Raw genomic sequence first — 11,602 nt, forward strand, 5'->3', positions numbered from 1 at the left:
AACCGCGCTGGTGCAGACCTGTGCTGGAGATACAGCACTTAACGCCCCCAACTACCATCCTGTTCCCGGGACAGGCTCTGGAGCTGCCAGCGTGGGCTCAGACTGGGCCTGGCTACAAAGGAACCAGGGTCCTTCTCCAGCCACATCCAGAATCCCTAGGTACAAGCTGGGAGAAGAGTACATGAAGTGATCTTTCCTCCTTGTCCCCAGCGTCTGTGCGTCAGTAGCCACTCAGTAAAGGCAGGGTCCCGTTGCTGCTCAGACTCTCTCCACCCTTTGGATCAGTTTGCTGCCTCCTGGATCCCTGGTGCTTCCCAAGGCCTGAGTGTGCCTGCGGCAGAGGTGGCCAGGGACAGCACAGAGGAGAGGACCTCTTACTGGTTTTGTTGAGAATTCCCAGAGGCCTGAGGGTCCCCCTGCCCCACAAGCTCACAGCTAACAATAACAATAACAATATTCACAACTCCCAGTTTTTGTGTACTTTGTGCCAGGCGCTGTTCTAAGCATTTAAATGCATGAACTCATTTGATTCTCACCACTATGTGAGGTAGATACTATTAGCCCCGTTGTTCACATATGGGAAATGAGGCACAGAGAGGTCAAGTAACTTGCCCAAAGTCACACAGGTTATAAGCAGAAACCCTGAGATTCAAACCCAGGCAGGTGAGTCCAAAGCCATCACCACCACCTGCATCCTATCTTAAGCCACCCCGAGCTGCACCCTCAGCACCTTCTGCTCTTTCCCATCTGCATATACTCCTGTGTCCCTCTCCACTCAAAGGACCTCTTGAACTCCTGCTCCAGTTTTAAGACCGGAAAGTACTTCCCCTATCAAGCCTTCTTGTGTGGCCCAGGCAATTTGTGCTGAGCCCCGCTGGTGCTCCCTTGACTCCCTTCCCAGCATTCTTTGCACCGCTCACTGAGGTCACTGTCCTGCAGCTGTCTCTCCGCATGGTCTTCATTCCCGCCCCGTGCCAGGATCAGAGCAGGGTGCCCCATTCCCGTTTGTGAAGTGAGTGTCTGGGACTGGTTGCTGCAGGAACTCTGCAGAGGCTTGTGCAGTTGGTTGTCAGGACAAATTGTCGAGGGGGTTAGGGATGGAGGGCAGCTGGAGTGCAGGCAGGGGAGGGGTAAAGATAGGTATCGATGCCTTGCTTTCTGCTGACTTCCCCGGGGTGGCTCAAAGCTCCACACTTACTGACTGGGCGCCTAGGCGGGTCTCTGAAAGCAAATGGACAGTGGGCAAGAAGGCAAAGATACCCCAGCAGGGGAGGCAGAAGAAGTGGGCAGATGGGGGAGGCAGGGAATTTTCCTTTTCCTGCTGGGCACGCGCCTAGCAACCTCCCAGTAGGCTCTTCTCTCGGGCCAGCTCAGTCTCTTCTGCTGCTCCTCATTTTGAAACTTCTCCTTCTTGCAAAATATTCACAAATGGAGTTTTCCAGAGGAACTATTCATGCCATAAAAATGCACATGTGTTTTTAAAAGATTGCAAAACTGAAAGTAGTTGTTACGAGTTTGGCTTTGAAAGCCAGAGTGCCTGAGTTTGAATCCCACCTCTGCTACCTACTGGTAAGGGTGACCTGGGGCAAGTCCCTAAACCTCTCTGTGCTGGGTTCCTTGTGTGTGAAACCGGGACACAGCTTCAAAAGGGGGCTGAAACGATTACGTGAGTTAAAGAAAGTAAAGCCCTTATCTCAACACTCAGCACATGTTAGGGTTCACTAGATATTAGCTGTTATTATTATTATTGTCCACCCCAAATACCCTCTCACAGACAGCGCTTGTCTTTCTAAAGTTTACTGTGTCCTTAGTGCTTATGAGTAATTGCTTTTCATCCAACAGGTAGTTTTCTTCTCTCCCTTTCACAGATCAGGAAACTGAGGGTCCGTGGATTACCTAAGGCCACTCCGTTCTGAGTGCCAGAGCCAGGACCTGAGCGGACTCCTCACTGCAAAGCTGCCGCTTGCAGTGACTGTGTCCTGCTCCTCCTCTCCCCCCAGGAAAGAAGGCTGGGGTTGGAAAGCCCATCATCATCAGTTGCTAGATCCAGAATTCTGACTCGGGGCTGCAGTGCCTGCCATGTAGAACATTTATTACAGAGTCCATCCTGCCAGGGCAGCCACATTACACAGCCCAGGGCAGGGGGGCACTGCATACAGTACTTGGTGGCCCTGTCTTCCTGCCTCTCTCTCTCCTGTTTTTAATGCTCACCTGTGGATATATTTATTGACTTGAGAGAGAGAGAGAGAGAAACATCGATTGGTTGCCTCCCGTATGCACCCTGACTGGGGATCGAACACACAATCTAGGTATGTGCCCTGACCAGGAATTAAACCTGCAACATTTTGGTGCACAGGACAATGTTCCAACCAACTGAGCACCCCAGTCAGGACCCTGCCTCTCTTTTTGTAGCTCACAGTCTCTGTTTACCGATGTCCAGACACATCTAGAGCCTTTCACAGTCTCAAAACCCTTCAACCAAAGCAAGCTTCGTTTTCATTCATGCTTCACTTTTTAGAGACAGAACAGCATGGCGCCTATGCTAGTTACTTAAAGATCCAGAATCGGCCTGTGGACTGCAGGCCTGACACCTCTGACCATGCTTTCCCTGAGAAAATGCAAGATTCAGACAAGCAAAGAGATTCATTTCCTTGTTGTGCTTGTTGGTGTCAAGATGCCCGGTCCTTGGTAGGGGCAGCAGAATGTGTTCTTTTGTAAACAAAACAAGGCATTGGCCTCATAAACAGCACACGGCTCACTAAGTTAAAATGAAGCACGGATTGTTTTCCAGAACCTTCCTGGACCCAGAGAAGGCTAAATTATGGCCCGTGTTCATGGAATGCTGATTTGAGAGGCTGCACTAATAACTGTCTTTCTTGCCCACAAAAGTCATCTCCCACACTGGGCTAGGCTCCAGAGACGTGAGTGGTGTTGAGGTCATTTCTTCTTCGCCAGTCTCTCCTGGGTGTTTGGCCCTGGCATTTGCATTTTCCGGAGTCAGCCCAGGGAGGCCCCCGGCAGGTGCTCCCCAGCTGCCTGATGGATGAAGGAGGTGCTGCCCCAGGCCAGAGTGTGCTGAGGACTTAACGACCTCGTGCAGACCCACTCTTCGCCCTTCTGCTCCTGCTCTACTGATTATATCACCTGGTCCCCTTGCCATCTGGCTTCTGTTGAGCTTGGCCAATGGGAAGCACTCACTGGGATCAGAGGATGGAGGGAAGAGGGGTCGAGGGAGTATGTATCCACCTGCCAGGGTGGCTGCAGGCTGGCTCCCACCCTTTCCTGAAGTCGCAGGCTCCTGTCACAGTCCCTGTCCTGCACCGCTCTCCCCGCTCCTTCCTCCAGGCCTGGGATGCCAACTGCTTCTCCAAGCTTTGGCTAGTCCCAGGATGCCGCACCGTCCTGCGTCCTGCACTGGTTCCTTCACCTGCGTCGACACCTTTGAACGCCGTCTCTGTGGTAACCACCCCCCCCCGCCCTAGTCACCCTGCTTGACCATGCCTCTTGCTTCCTGCCAAGACCCCACCTGCCGCGGAAGTAGCTGTACCAGATGCGTCTTCACTGCAAATGCTAATGGAACAATGTGTGCGTATTTTAGAGGGTGCACAGATGCTCTAGCAAAAAAAAAACACACACACACAAAAAAAACTGATTTCCCAGCTCATTCTTCCAATTAGCACAGCTGGCCGGCCTCAGAGAAAATCTCTCTTGATCCCCGAATGGCAGAATGAGTCCCTGCTTCCTCACTCGGCTCCCGTGCCAGCTCATCTCTGCCCTTGCGCAGCCCCGGGGCCTCCGCCTTCGGACTGCCCTGTGCTTCCCGCCTGGGGGCTTCCTCGTCCTCATTCAGGTGCATGACTCTCCTTCCCCTTCTGAGAAACACTCGCCACGGTGGTGACAAGCACCTCCCAGGGCAGTTTCAGGAGGCAAGAAGTTGGGTTTTTTTCTGAGAACAGCTCTTTCTGGTATCAGCCACACTCCAGCAGGCCTGGGCCGAGCCTGTTAACCAGAGGACTGGCCTGATTAACCCTGCACCACTGTTTCCGCTCCAGCCCTGGCCACACACCACTCTCAGATAGAACGTGACTAACGAAGGCAGGACGCTCTGGGGCTGGTGGAGGGTCAGCTGAAGCCCAGGGGAAGCATGAGCACACACACCTGGAGAGCTCGGGAACCCGTGTTGCATCCCTGGCTGCTCTGCAGACTGCCGGAGGAGGCCCTCGGGCTGGGCTTGCGCAGGCTGAGGCAGTTGGGGGAGGGAGTAACATCTGAACATCTGGCTTCAAGTCCCAAATTTGTTGTTTTCTGGTTGTTAGAGCTCTGGCAAGTTATACATCCCCCCTGAGCCTGTTTCTTCTTTCAAATGGGGTTAATAATGGCCCTGGCTGGTTTGGCTCAGTGGATTGGATGCTGGACTAGGAACCAAGAGGTTGTGGGTTCAATTCCCAGCCAGGACCCCGGCTGGGGTTGTGCGAGGGGCAACTGGTCAATGTATCTCACACATTGACATTTCTCTCCCTTTCTCCCTCCCTCCCTTCCCCCTTCTCTAAAAATAACAAATAAATAAAATCTTTTAAAAAATAAAACACGGTTAATAATCAGTGTAAGAAGGAAACATAAAGGTGCTCTCAAGAAATCGGGTTGACATAAAAACCAGGAGCACAGCCTTGCAGGTACAAAGTGAGCGGATTAGGCAGGGAAGGTACAAAGGTGGGGGGCGGGGGGCATGGCCGACTGAAGTAGGGGGGGCCAGCCTGGGCCTGTTCCACCAGCCTTGACCAGCCTCTGCCTTGGTTCTCCTGTGTATGGAGAATAGATAGAATCCTGGCTCTTCACACTGGCTGTGTGACTTCGGGAAGTTGCATAACCTCTCTGTGCCTCAGTTTCCTTATCGGTGAAAGGTGGGAATAACATGATCTCACAGTAGTCAATGAGTTAATAAGTATTAAAAAAGACTCTTAGAACCACTCCAGGGAGTGCTCATCCCAGGCCTGTGGAGGCGTGTATGTTCCCCTCCGGCTCCAGTATGCAGGCATGTGTGATGGCGAGCTCGGGGATGTGGTTGACTTTCTTCAATGTGCTGTTCAGTTTGCCTCCCGAGGGGTTTGCATCACTTCGGTGTGTGGATGCTGGCGGAGGACAGAGGGGAATGGGAGCGGTACTCGGCACCCAGGAACTCTTCCAGACATGCCTGGCTGTAGCCACCAGAGAACCATTCAAAGCCCCCTGCAGTTTCCCTGGATGAGTGTGGGGGCCTCTAACAGGGAGTGGGTGGCAGGATGGACTGGCAAAGACTTTGTAACCTAGACAGGGGCCTCATCTAGAAACTGGGGAATTCCCCTTGTGTTGGGCTCAGGCCTGCCCGGCCTGCTCCCAGGCTGTAAGCTGGTGTCTTGGGGGTGATAATGGTGCTGGAAAAGCAGTGTAGCCTCGAACCCAGACTGCCTGGGTTCGCATTCTGGCTCTGCCATCTGCCAGCTTCGCCTATCAGTGCCCTACCTGTAACGTGAGGATGATAACGTGGCTCCAGCCTCCTAGAGTACTGTGTAATGTGCCCAGAACAGTTCCCGGCCTACAGTAAGTGCTCAGTCAGCTAATATTACTACGCTGTCAGAGACAGTGTCCTCTGACTACCAGGGACAGCTACTGTGATAACTATTGTGATAGCCAGAATAATGGCTCCTCTCAAAGATGGTCACGTTTGCTCTGGCTGGTGCGGCTCAGTGGATTGAGTGCCAGCCTGAAAACCAAAGGGCCGCTGGTTTGAGTCCCAGTCAGGGCACAGGCCTGGGTTGTGGGCCAGGTCCCCAGTTGGGGGTGTGCAAGAGGCAATCACACACTGATGTTTTTCTTCCCCTTTCTTCCTCCCTTCCCCTCTCTCTAAAATTAAATGAATGAAATCTCAAAAAAATTTTTTTTTAATGTTCACGTCCTAATTCTGGAACCTGTGAATATGTTGCCCTATAGGGCAAAAGCAACATTGCAGATGTGATTAAATTAAAGAGATTATCCTGGATTGTCCTGGTGGATCCGATCATCTCAAGGCTGAACGCAGCAGGCAGAAAAGCAAGGTTATCAGAGGAATGCAGGGTGGGAAAGACAGCAACCAGCCACCGTTGGCTTTGAAGATGGGGGTTGTCCACAAGCCAATAAATGCAGGCAGCCTCTAGAAGCTGAAAAGGCAATGAAATGGATTCTCTCCTAGAGCCTCCAGAAAAAACTCAGCCGTGCCAACACCCTGAGACCCACTTCTGGCCTCCAGAATTGTAAGATAATAAATGTGTACTTTTTTTAATCCTCACCCAAAGATATATATATTGATTGATTTTAGAGAGAGGAAAAGAGAGAGACAGACAGACATCAGTTGCCTTCTGTATGAGCCCTGACCAATAATTGAACCTGTGACCTTTTGGTGTATAGGATGATGCTCCAACCTCCAACCAACTGAGCCACCAGCCAGGGCATACATTTATGTTGTTTGTTTGTTTTTTTTAATGCTGAAAATTTGCTTTTTTTTTATTAAGTCATTTTTTTGTTATTGTATTACAGTTGTCCCAATTTTTCCCCTTTTGCCCTCCTTCGCCCATCCTACCCCCTGATCACACACTGCTGTCCATGTCTGTGGGTCATTCATACATGTTCTTCTGTGACAGCATGGATGGAACTGGAGAATATTATGCTAAATGAAATAAGCCAGTCGGTGAAATATTAATATCATATGATCTCACTGATAAGACGAATCTAATGAACAAAATAAACTAACGAACAAAATAGAACCACAGGCATGGAAACATAGAACAGACCGAAAGTAACCAGAGGGGAGGGGGATGGGGATGGGGATAATGGTGGAAAGAAGGGGACGGGATTAGACAAATTTGTATTGTTTTAAGCCACCAAGTTTACGGTAATTTGTTACCACAGCCAACGGGAACTCATGCAGCTGCCAGGACCCAACACAGTCACATCCTTGAAGGAAGAAGCATGGTGAGTCACTCCACAGCAGTCACTGAGCCATTGTGTGTCACCCATACTGCTTGCCCTGTGGAGGTGCAGAGCACACTCACCATGGAACTGAATGTCCCTTGGCCACAGGCACGGCCAGAGATGGACTGTTTGGGGCAGGAGAACTCAGGGCAGGCTCAGTTGATTAACAAAAGCCCTCCTGGAAAAGCTGGACCCTTGAAAGGACCTTGAAGGACAGAGGATACGGGGTTTGGATGAGGAGGAGGAGGAAGAAGGAAAGGCACTTCGGGAAAGGGCCCAGCAGGGTCCAGTCCAGGAGCTCAGCCCAGTTATTCATTCATCATTCATTCATCTGCTCATCCAGTGCCTGGGCTACAGTCCCTGTGGGGGCGACCTGGACAGTGAATTGAGTGAGACAGACCCGGTGGCTGTTTTTATGGAGCTTACACTCTGTGGAAGCCAATGTGCCATTACAACAAAACACAACAAGTGTGACAGCAGGAGTATAGCTTGTTAAGGGGGGCACATCTGGATGGGCTTCTTGGAGGAAGTGACCCTTCAGCACAGGATAAACTGAAGGTTTGTTCTGTCTCACTCTGGGCTCCATGTGGCACTCTGCACTCAGCAGGTGCCAACTGATAGGAGTTTAATCATATAGTCTTTTATTCCCTGTCCAATTCCTTCTTAATCCATCTTATTACACTGAGAACATCTGGGTTGGATGCTAGTATGTCTTGAGCACCACTTTCATTCTTGCTCATCTCCCTTTGTAACCTATAGGCTGTTCTGCAGGCAGCCGGTGTTAATTAAAATTTAATACACTGCTTGGTGTTCTATGTTATGTTTGCTTGTTTTTGTTTAATTACCTGTTGTGGCAGGGGATACTGAGTTTCCACTTCTGGGAGTGGAACACAATGGCCTTTTAAATATAAGTGAACTTCAGTGTAATAGAACCAGAAGTGAGGGGGTGGGGTTCTTCCTCTTGCCCTGGAATGGACCACTGGGGTCCAGTTGTGGGCAAAGAGGCACTAAGCGCCTCTCAGCGACGTGCCTGATCGTTCCTTTGGGACTTCCACATCTGAATCCTCACCCCCAACATAACACTCAAGAGTGGGGAGAGCAGAGTGGGGTCAGAGGGTGAGCACTGAGCACCTATGAGGTCCCAGAGAATTCTCAGAGCTGGGGTTAGGGCTGGGGCAAGGGGAGGGGCTGAATAGACAGGGGTCACGGGGATCTGCTCCGAGTGCCCCTCGGACAGGAAGAAAGCTGGAGAGAGGCAGGAGACAGCCAGTGGGCAGCAAGTGGCCTGCACATGCTCCCTTTGTCATGCAGGGTTGTGCATGTGGCTAGGTGGGTATGGAGGAGAGGAGGTGAGCACCCAGAGGGATCAGGAGCTCGGGGGATAAGGAGGAGGTGGTGCTAGAGCCACCGTTCCCATGTCAGGGGTCTAGAAAGCAGGGAGGTCCCAGGAGGCCTCTGGGGAACTCTGCATTGTGCTCCCCGGGAGCCACACAGTGGGCACCAGGCTGGCCAGAGAGAAGGTGCAATCAGCAGCATGAGGACCTCAGCGGGGGCAGGCTGCAGAATGGGACACGCATCCTTGTCTCCTCCCCTCCTCTGTGGTCTGCGGAGTATTCTGAGCTAAAGGCAACGGAGACCCTGCGGCTCAAGAGAATCTTCTGCCTCCCCCTTAACTACTCAGGAGAATTTGAATTAAGAGCCTGCCCATAATAAGAGTTATCAGCAGAAATAACTTTTTTTGACCTATCTCTAGGGCAAGGCACACTATTAGTTGCTGAACATCTGTTCTTCATATTATCCTGCAGTGACCTTCCCCCTCTGAGGCCCTGACCTCATTCTTAGCTCAGAATGTCATAGATACCTCATTTTCCCTTCTTGTCTTTGAACCTCTCGTGTAGGCAGGGTCTCTGACTCTCTCACATATGTGGGGTTCCCATGCTTACATAGGTAAGTAAATTTGGTTTGTCTTGTTAATCTGTCTCATGCTGACTTAATTATTAGACCAGTCTAAAGAAAAGGAAGGTACAGGAAAATTTCTTCCTCCTCTCCATATATACTAAAATGAAACCTGAATGACGGAGTTTTTGAAACTCTGATTTAGAAGGGAAAATGAGGATTAACACAGCAATTACAATGCTCTGACAACAGCTATTATTGGAGAACGGTGAGGGAGGGACCATACTGTGGGAGCCCAAAGTCCTAAAGTATCTTATCAGGAGGAGGGCAATCAGGGTAGCCTTCCTGGAAGAGGAGATTTCTAAACTGAAACCTGCAAGGGGACTAGGAAGTGTCCTGGGAATGCTCCCAGTGACTGGTGTGCATGGTGCAGTGGAAAAAGGAGCCCTGTGAATACTGATGGCCAAGGCTGAGGCTGAAGCCCAGCAGAGGGCCCATTTCCTGAATGAATGGAAGGGGTCAATGGAGACAGTTAAAGGAGATAATGCAGGAGAGGTACCAGGCACCAGCGGGCATTCAGTAGATGTAACTTTGCCCCCACGCCCCAGGGCAGAATGGCATTGCCCCGACCTCCTTGGAGGCCACAGAGCCCAGGAGGGCCTGCCCTGGGCCGGGTCCTTGGGCTCCCCCAGCAGTGCTCTTCCCGGGGCCTTAGCTGCTGTCCCCACAGGTCAGGACCTGGTCCCCAGGGAACCTGGACGGTGTGGGGCTTTTGAGATCTACCCCTGCCCAAGAGACCCTGGGCAGGACAACTCTCTCTGTCCTGCTGCGCCCCCAAATGCCACCCAAGTGATGGTAGGTCCCTAGACATCAAAGACACTATCAATTTGGACCCTGGAATGACAGGGACCTGCCTCCCAGCCCTTCTCCTCCTCCACGCCCCCCAAAGGCCTTTATACCAGGGACTGGATTTTGAATTTTCCGCCCAGGCGTGTCGGGGAGCCGGCCTGGCTGAGGACGCATGGTCTTCCCCAGCCGCCCCCGCCGGCAGCCGCTGTCGTGCCCGATCCCTGCGCTGCCTCTCCCACTGCCCCAGCCTCACCCCGAGCTGAGCTGCCCGGCGCACTCACCTCTCTCAGGTCCCGGGGGCAGCAAGCGGGGCCGCGGATGGCTCCCACCTGGCCGAGCCGGCTGGCCGGCCCAGCAGCCGGTGCGAGGGGAAGGATGGCCGCGCGCGACGGTGGCAGCAGCGCCGCGGGCCGGGCGGGGGCGTGGCGCGGGGTGGCTTGCGCTCGCCGCGCCGCCACCGGGAGGCAGTGCAGGGGCGACCTCCCGGCGGCGGGTGCACTCCCGGCGCCGGTGGCGGGCACAGAGCAGCTGCCAGAGGCCTTGGGAGGATGCGGCTTCCAGGGGGACTCGTGAGGGCCATTGGTCTCCCGCGGGGAACACGGAGGGGCCCCGCGGTTGACCCCTCCTTGTTTATTTGGGGCCTCTGGGGGAAGGGAAAGGGGGCGCAGGTGGCTGTCTTGGCCTCTGCCAGCTCTCAGACTGCATGCGCGAAGCTACTCTGAACCTGACCTCGGTGGACTGGGCCAGAAAGCCCCAGCTTGGAAAGCGGATGACATTTCTGCGCCCACCCTGGGCGCGTGCCAGCCCTGCCAGGACCCTCCGCTCTCCCCGGCCGCTGCCTGACCTCCTGTTGGCCACCCTGCTGCCCTTTACAGGTCCCACTCTTTCGGCCCTACCCGCTGGAAAAGGGCAAGGAGGGAGAATGGAAGAGGAGACAGAAGCCTGCGGTTTCCAGCCTCCAGACACAGCCCGCTGGCCTCTGTGTGTCCCTGTGTGGGGACATCACTGTGCCTACACATACCGTGGACCAGGAGGGTCAGCTCTGTGCAACTCCCAGGGCCCAGCTGCTGTGCTCTTGCCACCTTCTCTGGCCACTTCTCACTTGCTGTCCCTTCTGTTTCAGCCCACCCCTAAAATGCTGTGCACTGTGCTGTGGCCGGCCCGGACCGGCTGTGAGAGCGGATCCACGAGGTTCCAGGAACTTCTCAAGCCAGGTGTTAAACACAGCCATCATTAAATATTAACTTACGTAAACTTGCTATTAAATGATTTATATTCAAAACAAAGGTCATAAATACTCAAAAATTGCCACTGGTAATTATTTTACTGTTACCTATGCTCTTAGCGTTACTTATACCTATTGCATCTGTATGGAGGTGACATTATGGAACTGGTGACACTGCACATCTCTTCCCACCTCTGTGGTTAGTGACACCACGTTGGCACCTTGAACTTGGCTGTGGTGAAAATATTTTCACCATAGAAATTGGCAGACTCAGAAAGTGATGAAGAAACTGTTAATAGTGAAGCTTATACTTAAAAATGCATCTTGGGTGAATATTATGGTACATAAACTGTATCTATTTTTTTTTTTTTAATGTCCGTAGCCATTACAATGCGAACAGCAAGAAACTGAGGAACTTCATCTGGCCTCCAGAAAACGACTACCTGAAGTCACTCACCTCATCAGCGAATGGGTGATGTTCTCACATACATCATCAGCTTGTCTTACTTGATAACGTTAAGAGAAAATATCACTGGACATTCACATTGGAACTATACTCATTTGTCAGTTAAGTGCACGGATAGGTGGCAAAAATCAATGCAAGCTTTCTAAGAGAGTGGTGTGTATGTGTGTGTGTATAAAAGTATG

General features: G+C 52.2%; 1 protein-coding gene and 1 long non-coding RNA gene across 2 annotated transcripts in view; one reads left to right on the forward strand and one right to left on the reverse strand.

Annotated features, from left to right (window-relative positions):
- Window positions 1-10,087, reverse strand: part of GPR68 (G protein-coupled receptor 68) — a 31,266-nt gene extending 21,179 nt beyond the window's left edge. The window contains exon 1 of the mRNA XM_090271306.1: window positions 10,011-10,087. The gene's annotated coding sequence lies outside the window, so the exon portion shown is untranslated. The remainder of the gene's footprint in view (window positions 1-10,010) is intronic.
- Window positions 9,947-11,602, forward strand: LOC150017168 (uncharacterized). Its single transcript, XR_016509881.1, has 3 exons — window positions 9,947-10,090; window positions 10,853-10,943; window positions 11,337-11,602. It is a non-coding gene; the product is annotated as an uncharacterized LOC150017168 (long non-coding RNA).

This window comes from Furipterus horrens, unplaced genomic scaffold (genome assembly GCF_987537825.1).
Source record: "Furipterus horrens unplaced genomic scaffold, mFurHor1.1.pri manual_scaffold_3, whole genome shotgun sequence".
NCBI classification, from domain to species: domain Eukaryota; kingdom Metazoa; phylum Chordata; class Mammalia; order Chiroptera; family Furipteridae; genus Furipterus; species Furipterus horrens.